This window comes from Equus asinus, chromosome 21, assembly GCF_041296235.1.
Source record: "Equus asinus isolate D_3611 breed Donkey chromosome 21, EquAss-T2T_v2, whole genome shotgun sequence".
Taxonomy (NCBI): Eukaryota; Metazoa; Chordata; class Mammalia; order Perissodactyla; family Equidae; genus Equus; species Equus asinus.
Window position 1 is genome coordinate 78,968,723 of NC_091810.1, and position 10,367 is coordinate 78,979,089.

Here is a 10,367-nt window from a genome sequence, read left to right on the forward strand (position 1 = left end):
CGGACTTAAGGCCACAGAAAACTCCCTGAAAGAGAAACCATGTGGCCTTGCCCCTGCTCCCCCACTTCCTATCTGATTCATCTGGAATGTGACCTTCATGTCCCCCCAGTGGGAGAGGCAGCCTGACAGAGGCCAGAAGGACAGAGAGATGAAAGCACCTTGCAGGCATCTCTCACACTTGCAAAGCAACACTAGTGAGGGGCGTAGGACTCGCAAAAGGAAGCTCCTCACGGAACAGACTGGAAGGAGTCTGTCTAGGCTTTTCCCCCAAGTGCCAGCTCACCCTGGTGCAGAGGTGTGAACTCAATCTCCCTCCTGCCCCCATGGGTTCTGTTCCGCTCCTCAGGCATTCCCAGCTGATGTGGCAGATATCCCTGCCTCCCCCCTCCTTCCACTCAGGGAGACCAGCCCTGGGCCAAGTCTTCAAGAATTACAAGGAGGCTTGGGAGAAACCCCAGTGAGGACGGCTATTTCCCACAGGCCCAGTGCCCCACTCTCTTAAGGCCGCTGAAGGGCAGACTGATAAATCCACAACTTCTTATTGTGCAGGACTTATTCCAGGGTGGGGATTCCGGCAAAGGCCAGGAAGCAGGGAGGGGCGAGCAGGTGAGTGAGCCTGTGCTTGTTTGAGGGCAAAAGAGTGGAAGAATTGCTTCCAATTAAGTAAACAGGAAATGACAATGTGGGGTCTGTTCAAAAAAAGGACATGAACACTGGATGTAAATGATAAGGCACATGCTCTGGAAGATTTATTCCACCGAACAGAAGCAGTGTTTGCTCAGGGAATTTGAGGGGAACGTGGACTTGGGAATGAGATGAAAGATAAGCGAAGACACCGAATCAGCCGCAGCACCAGGACAGAATTTAACGAACTAGATCTCTCTATTAGAGAATTTAAATCACACTAGAACAGCAAAGAGCATCATCAACGTGGGAAAAACTGCCACTGTTAGGGAGAGCAAGCTTAAGAAAATACCTAGAATGCAAAATGTACAAAACAAGGAAAGTGACCAGAGAGACGATGGTAGACAGAGCAATCAGATGCTGGAAACCCAGAGTACTGTTACTTGATAGAAGTAAAAATGTTAACAGGCAGCCCCTAGAACGTTCCATACCAAGAGTGAACGCTAAGGTAAACCTGCCTTTGCGTGATCATGATGAGTCAAGTGGGTTCATCAGCTGTAGCAAGCGCACCCCTCTAGTGCAGGATGTTGATATGGGGGAGGCTGCATGGGCAGAGCAGGGGTATGTGAGGGGTCTCTGTACCTTCCTCTTAATTTTGCTATAAACCTAAAACTGCTCTGAAAAACAGTCTTAGATATTAACAGACAGGACTCATGTAAAATGGACAGTCTTTTAGGAAACAAGAAGAAAATTCTAAATGGAAAGAGACAAACCTGCAGGTTGGCAGGACTCACTATGTTCACGGGAAAAAAAAGATAAAAACTGAAAAACAACACTGGGATGTTTTTCTTTCCAAGGACGTTTGTAAGGTAGGAGGATTAGTTCACTTACAATAGCAAAAACTTCCTTTCTATCGAAATAGACATTCAAGGGCAAAAGCATGGCTATTATCCACGTACTCCATCTGAAAATAACAAAGGTGTTTCTTAGCAATCTAAAGATGAATTGAAATAAACAACTGATCAGCAGGAAAATTGCATAAGAAACCTGTGAGGTGGTTATTAACTGCGGTTAGTTACAAATTTACTGCTCAGTAATTGTGTGAATGATGGCTGTAGAATGATACAAATGCTACCAACTGAGAAAATATGCATAAGGTAAAAATGAAATAATAATTTGGTTAATATGCTAGCTCCTAGATCATTCAAGTAAAAGTTAGATAGGATGGGGGAGGAGGAAGCATGAAAATGTACTAATTTTACTGGGGAAAGGAATCAGTACTATTTGGTTTCTGAAGTTGATAAGGATCTCAGATTGGATAAAAACATGAAATTTTACTATTTCAAGGGACATGCCAGAACAATTTGATTCGGTTTGAATATGAAAGGATGCGCAAAGAATGCCAGGCAATTACAGTCAAAAAGTAAAGAACTCCACAACTAGAAGGACCCACAACTAAAATATACAACTATGTGCTAGGGGGACATGGAGAGAAAAAAGCAGGAAAAAAAAAAAAGTAAAGAGTTGTCGTAATATTAATATCAAAATTCACTGTCAGAAGCATTTTGTGGAACTAAGAATTGTTTAATTCATCAAGAGATTATTCACAATGGTCACGTGTATTTCACATTACATACAGCAAAATCTACTGGTGATGCAAGGAGAAATTGACAGAATAGTACTGGGAGACTAACATACACTCCCTCGGTCCTTGGCAGATAAAGTGTCATATACAACTACGGATTCTAGGATATAAAGAGGATGACAGCAATTAAACATTTTGGCGGTGCTTACTGTGTGGCAGGCGCTACTCTAAGCTCTTCTCAGATATTAACATATTTAGTCCTTAAAACAACCACATGAGGTAGAGGCACTATTGTTTCCATACTCCAGATAAAAGCGCTTACGCACAAAGGCCAAGAAAATAATAAACTTCTGCCTAAAAGATCAATTTTGAACTCCGTAACTTGAAGTTGAGGATACACCTTTAAAGACCCAGGGAACATTTATCAAATTAGTAACATATTGGGCCTTAGAAAACCCAGTAAATCCTCTCCAGTAAGTTTATGGAAACCCAGACCAAAAAAGACTCTAAAGAAACAAGAAAAGGATTCAGGAGTGGGTATGGGACCTGTGCCAGGAATATTATATGTATTTCAGGTGTGCATCATTTTATTTTGACTTCTGTATAGACTACAACGTGTTCACCCCTAAAAGTCTAGTTTCCATCTGTCACCCTATAAATGTCCCCCTTTACCTTTTTCGCCCTTGGCTTACTAGTTCTGTCTTATTTTTAATGTTACTTCCTAAGGGAAGCATCCCCTGGCCTTGATCTTGCAGACTAATTTCCCTCATACTATATAGAAAATGATAGTATAAAATTGAATAGATGAGTATGCAACCCCCAAAAAGTATGAAAGAATATTATAAAGGCATGCTAGTAACTAATTAATTGTAATTTTATGGGTTTTGTCATGTTTGCGGTATTTTTCAGTTTTTTAAAGTTGTAATTTGTTGTGATTTTACATAATCAACATTCCCTTTGGTTTCTTTTTTCTGATTTTTTTTTCTTAAAGAGCATTCCCCAAATTATATAAGATTCCGGTCCCACAAAAGCTGTCCTGCCCGTGTGTTGAGGCCTGACAGCCCTTGCCATCAGGATGGAGTGAAGTGGGGCAGGAAGCAGCTTTCAGCCATCTCACGCTCTGGGAAGCCCCTGATCCCAGGGCCAAGACCCAAAGAGAAGGCTGGGGTGTAACTACACAGGAAATTAACTGTCATCTCTTTGACCTTTTTTCAACTTCTAGAGTTAACTCAAATTATTCCTTATTTATGCAATAGATGGTAAATTATCAAACTTTTCTATTCTAGAACTTAGGGATGATGAAGAATAGGATAGGGAAGGGAGAGGCATTGAATCTCTCTGAGCATCAAGTGTCTGTGAAACAGTGGTCTCTGAGCTCCAAGCCTTTCCCTGGTGCTGGTGTTCTTGGTGGGCGTGTGGAGGATTTGATGACGCTAGGCCAGTTGTCCCCCATGGGAGTGGCACCGTATCCCCAAAGGGTGGGTTCTAGTTACTACTGCCATGTAACAAATCATCCTAAAATTTAATGGCTTAGAATAACAACAATTATTTTATCTTCCGCGGTTGGAATCAGATACAGGCTGGTGCTTGAGCAGCTGGGGGCAGGCCAGGCATCTCTCTCTCCCTTCACATGGTCTCAGGGCTGCTCCGTGTGGACTAGTTTGGGCTTCTGCACAGCGTGGCTGCCTTAGGGCCATCAGACTGCTTACACGGTGGCTCCAGCGTGAGGATTGCAGCATACTGCACACGGCCTGAAAACTTTTGGAATAAACGTCAGCAGCTTGGGAAGAAATCCCAGAGACGAAAGTGAATAACTCAAGAAGTGATGCAATACCATGTCTCTTTGATGACACAGAAGTCAATGTTTTGAAGAAAAATACAGACACCTGTGACCCCAAGTTGAAAAATTATTCAAAAGAGCTGGACACCGTACAGAAGTTTTAGGAATATCAATCAATTTATTATATTTCCTTTCTGTGTATGCACGAGAATGATCTATAATAAAAACCTGTGTCTTAATAAGTCAAAAAACCTTTTTAATATATAGAAAATTTTTTAAAAACTACTAAGTGATAAGCCAGCATTGTGTATGGCTTAATGGCAGCATTTTTCTTTCTCAGAGGTACGTAAGATAATAATGCATGCTGCAGTCAATGATGTCTTGGAGTGTGTGAAATACAGAAGAGGAGAAGCCTCATTTTTCACCTGGGAGGCATCTGGAGTCATAAGTGACTTCTAAGAAATACCCCTTGGGATGTAGCAAGGTCTGAGAGCTGAGTAGTCAGAAATGCCAGTGATGGAGCTGCACTGGCTCATCCGCTGCCTGAGCACCAGGCAGAGAGCAGGACAGGGCCGCGCTGAGCATGGAAACGAAGAGGTGAGGTCGTGGGGAACAAGCAATGCTGCGGCTCGAGGCATTATTCGGGCTGGTGGGCGCATGATACTGGGCGGAGGCCTCTCCAGCGTGGACCAGGAAGGAGGTTCTGAGGTGCAAGGCTTGCAGAGTGAGGGCCTTCTGCCTGTTCATGCCACCGATGACCAGACCAGCCTCAAGTCTCCTACGAAAGGGCCTAGAAGGGCCCAGCCACGTGAGGGAGGAGTTCACAGGTGGACATGGAACTGTCCCAAGAGACGACAGGCTGGCAGTGTGGGATGAGCTGCCTGGCTGAGAGGGGCACAGGCATAAGCAGAACCTTCATGGATCTGTTGCTTGTGGAAGAAGTTAAAACTGCATTTGGGTTTGTGATTGGGACAAATGTTTCGGGTGGAATAACTCAGCCACTTGAACCACGCATGGGGACTCTAGCTCCTTGTACTTTAACATCTGTTCAAATATTGGCTTCTTTACCCCATTTCCCAAACTAGAATCTGTGATCTTTGAGGCAGCTCCAACTTTTGGGGACAAAGGAGCTGAATGTTTGAAACTGGACACACGGTCTCCACAGGTATCAGGCACCAGCTCTCAGGCACTGCGGGGGAAACACCGATCCTCTTTTTAGTACCATATTCGTTACATGAAATGCTGTCCATTCCCGGAAAGGCCCACTTGCCCGGGCCACTCTCATGCCTCCTTGTCCTTCAAAGCTCATCACTCCTTTAGGGCTCTTTCAGGCCCCCCCTCCTCTGGGCTGCTATGGCAACCTGAGCATGCCTTCACAACAGCAGCATCCCACTGGCCAGGATTCTTCCTTTAAATTGTTTTTGGCCCTAATAGAGCACGACTGTATATCTCCAGCGTCTGGCTTGTTGGTCATAAAGTAGACTCAGTTAAATACTCAGCAAAATGCTTATTAAATGCATGCTGCTTGAAAAGTCTTTTCCCTTATCAAAGTTAAGCCTGTAGAAGCTCATTTTGAATATTAATACATATTAATTCTTTTCCAAAGAGTTTTTTCACATTGTGGCAAAATAGTACTGGACTGGCATTCAAGTCTGTTTTACAAGTGTCATGGTCATGTGACTTTGGGCAGGATCCCTAACTTCACTGGGCCTTGGTCTCCCTGTCGCCTGTGAACATCTCAAGGATGCCCTGTATCTTGCATTAGTTAGCACAGTGCCTGGTACATAGTGTGTGTTAATAAATGTTTGTTTAAATAAATTAATCTGTAAAATGAATGAAAGGATTAAATAAATTATCTCAAAGCTCCCTCTTTAGCTTCCTAATAATGCAAAGAAACACTTCCCCTCCCTTCATCCAATCAAAACATGTATTGATTCCTAATCCATATGACAGAGTTGAACAAAGTAAGCTTACAAAGCTGCTTGGAGGTATCCTAGCAACTTATTACCATGGCAACACACTTTCTAGTCATCAAATGATGGGTACAGTAGAGAGGAGCCTACCTAATATATATATTGAGGTTTGGAACTCAAGACCAGCCTTACTGACTATTATGTGATAAGGTTTTAGTGGTCCCTGGAGAGACGTCTCAGATCCTCTTCCACCTGTTGGCTGATAACTGAAATTCTATCATTCATCTCCAGAACTCATCATTCTGGGATTTCTAAGAACAGACCTTTAAAAGCTCCTAGAATTATCCAACTGTCCATGCCTTCATATTTATTTTAACTGAGATTTGAGCACCTGGGTGGTTCTGATTGAATTTCTTACTAGGAGTGGGAAACTACATCATAGTTTTATTTCAGAGACATTTGTAAGTAAATGCTGCTTACTAATTATGTGAGATCATCAAGACGGACAGGTAGAAAAGGGTAGGTAAATTCGCTGATAAACTTCATGTCAAACATCCTAAAACAAGCCCATCTACTTTTTCTTGATGACAATCAAGAAAGAGAAGCCTTTTGAGGATGGCCGTGTAGAGGCTGTTGGCACACCCCAAGCTTCTGCGGACCCCTTCATTGACTAATGGATGGTAAGGTGCTTTGCGTGTCCGATTGCCTCATTGATGTTGGACCAACCAGGCGGGTGCCAGATCTAATTCTGGTTCTGCGTGACTTTCCAAGCTTTTACTGCTTATTCACCATTCACAGAGGCTGTCAGAATGTGCACTGCTCATGTACGAGCTGCAAATTCAGGATTTGGATTCTACTTCAGATGCGAAGGAAAATCATTTTGCTTAAGTAAGATCATCTACCTTGATTATGCATGCCACTACAGGACATTGTGGGCTGAGCGCTCTGTCATGAAATGCAGAAAGGCAAATACAATTTTGGGAATGTAAATACATTTCCATTTGCTGATGAACATGTATTATTTATGAAGTTTTTGTTGTAAGTAGCAGAAGAGGCAATTTAAACCTTTTTAGCTCATATACCTGGAAACCTGAGAAGTATGTGGATTTCAGGAATATTTGATCAAAGTCTCAGTGACTTAGTTTTATTCTCTCACTACACTCCACTGCGGTATAGTGAGGGCTCTATCTCAAGGCTGATTCCCCTTATTTGTATCCAAGAAAGAGTGTTTAGCTTTGCCATGATTAGGCCATCCCAGACCAATCCCTGTGGTCAGAGGAAGGCCATGAGCTAGCTCATAGCTTAGGCCTTGGAGACCTAAGTCAGTCACTGTGCCAAGGGGAATTGGACCAAGTGAGGGTCAATTCTATTCGGATTTCATGGCTGCTATTCAATGAGGGAGGGAAGAAAACCACAATGTCCAAACCGACAGTAATGGTGACCTGGAAGGCAGACCATTGCCTCTGAATTAAGTACATAATTATTTTTGTCAATCAAAGTGTAAAGGGGACACAAATGAAAATTATATTGTTCTGCCTGATTTCAAACACTTCCCTGTAATTGAAGGATTTATGTGAAACCATTGTTTCTCCTGGGCAGCTTTCCCACTTCCACCCCATATGCAATGAGAGCTTGAAGTTCGAAATGGATTTCGTAGCTTATATACCGTGGTCACTAGGTGCCACAGCCAATCTTGTATCCGTAGCTTTCGTTGTTCAGGATGCTTGGACGGAGAGAAAGAGTCAGACGGCCTCTCGTTTCTCTGGCTCAACTGTTCTCCTTGGAGTCAAAGCTGAATACTCAAGCCTCAGCAGCAACATCTCAAACGGCCAATTAAAAAAAAAAAACACCCTTACAAATTAGGCTGTTCTCCAAAGGGTGTTTCAAAACATTTATTTGCTTAAGTGACTATAAAATTAGTAATATGGTTAGGACTCAAATTAATGGGCTGGTGTAGCCTTGCGAGTTTATTTCATAGGCTTTGCTTGGCCAGAACATTTTGCATTGATTCTTGTCATCGCTCAAGCCAATATGTTATCAGAGCTTTTACAACTTTCAAAGCACCACACTGCTTCCTCCTGAGGATCTGGAGGTGCATTCTAAACGCTATCACCCTAGATTCCCTTGAGATTGTGTGTGTGTGTGTGTGTGTACATATGTACCGTATGTGCTCACTTATGAGCAAAGAATTGAGTGTCTACTATGTATCAGGTACTTAAATCTAAATCATTTTATGTAACCTACAGAGTCCCATTATTCAATATGAGTCCCATTGTACAGATAAGGACACTGAAGCTTGGAGAGGTTAGATGATTTTCCAGCAGTCATAGAGCTATAAGTAGCAAAGCCTGAATTGAACTCAGATCTGCCTGTGGTCACAGCTCATGGTCTGACCACCCAAACTTCACTGCCTCATTTCCTCTTCGGGACTTGAATTGTTACATTTTCCATTTTTCTTTTAGCTTTGCCTCCTTCCCTGTCCACCCCTCCCCCGCTGAACTCTATATTCATCGACTCGATAAGTATTTCCTGAGCACCTCCTATACGGCAAACACTGTTTGAGGTGCTAGAGACACAGTCGTGAACAAAAGAGACACAGATCCCTAACCTCAGGAACTTACATTTTCGTGAGAATAGTCCAGTCATCTGTGTCCTGAGCTCCCACATTTCCACCCTAAATAGCCTGTTCCTTTCAGACACTCAGTAAACTCAGGGCCTTTTTCCAAAATGCTACTTGCCCTGAGATATAACTCAACATCTCAGATTCCTAAGGACAGTGGGAATGTGCCTTTAGTCTTCTACTCCAAGACATTTTTTGCTGCCCCCTTGTTTTAGCTTCAGAGAAGACATTGGGGTCCTGAATTGGCTGCTTGCCCAGTGGCATGTGGGTATATGGGCATTGGGGTGTCCAGTGAGTCAAGAAATGGCTGTTCGGACTCAAATGGCGTCACAGGTCCAGTTTCTGGGAGGGGCAGGTTCTGAGCCAGAGATTTGCAGGCAAGATATTTGTTGAGAAGTGCTCTGAGGCACAAAGTGGGCAGAAGAAAAAGCTGAACTACTATGCAGCCACAACAGCGGCCAATCCCACATGAGTTCTGGAGCCAGAATGACCTTCAGAATCATCTCTGATTGGGGTGAGCGGGCCAGGCCTTTGTAGCCCAATGTCACCCCGTTATTAGATACAGCTGCTCCTGGGAAGAGAGTGTGACTATGGGTGAGGTGGCTTTCTCCAGCCATGGAAATTCCCAGATGGCATCTCAGCTGAGTGTTGGCTGCTGTAGGGGATCAGAATTTTCCGTCCCAAAGTATGTCTCTTTGGCTTGATTATTTTTAAGAACAAAAGACTCAGGAAGAAGCTCTGACCTTCCCCCTCTGCCTAAAAGAACTTAAGACAGAAGGCCCGTTCCAGGAAGGCCTATCAGTGTGGATAACTATGTATAATAAGGACTAGGTGTGGTAGACAGGGAGGAACTTAGCAAGGCCCGTTTGATCAAAGTCCTCCCCATATCTTCTTGTCTTTGCAAGGCATGGAAACCTATCAAAATATGTACTTTAAATATGTGCAGTTTGTTGTACATCAGCTATATCTCAATAAAACTGTTAAAAAGAAAACAAAATGAAACATTGACAAAATAAGAAACAAATCTGATAATGTCACCCTATTTAGCACATTTCAGTGGGGTTTTCCAATTCTTAGAGGGTAAAATCGAGTCTCTATAATTTGGCTTGGAAGGTTTGCATCATCTGGCCATACTCAGTCTCAATGCAACCCTTACCATGTCCAACCTCCCAAATACGGGCCCCAGACATCCTGAATTTCTTCCAATTCTTGAGTCCACTCCAAGCATTTGCATCCTTTTGCTTCCTGGAACATTCTCCCATGCTCCACTCCTACACACACACACACACACACACACTCAGACACACACATATTTCCCTGGATAATTGCTTCAGGCTTCTGCTTAGATGCTTTCACTGACCGTCTCCCCCCCACCTCCATGAACAGGTTAGGAGCCCTCCTGTGTGCACCTCTAGTGCACAGGGCTTTCTATATCTTAGCACTTATTACTCTGTCTCATAAGTGCCCATTTACTTCTCTGAAGCCCCTCACATCCTATGAGAAATCATGAGGACAATAAATGTGTCTATCTTATATATCATAGCTCCACTACCTTGAACATTGTCCAGAATATGGTGTGTTTGTTGAATGATTTAATAAATAAATCACTGGGACATAGATGATCCTGTCGATGAAAATAATCCATAACCAATCTATAAATGAAAATTTGGGTGAGTTTATTCTGAGCTAAAATCTGAGGACCATGGCCCGGGGCCTTTCTTCCTGAAGGAGGAAAGGGCACCAAAGAAGTGAGGTACACAGAGTGGTTATATACCCCCAAAGAGGATGCTTTACATATGATTGAAATGTTCCTCCCACAATAGTCACAAGATTGCCCTGTCGGCA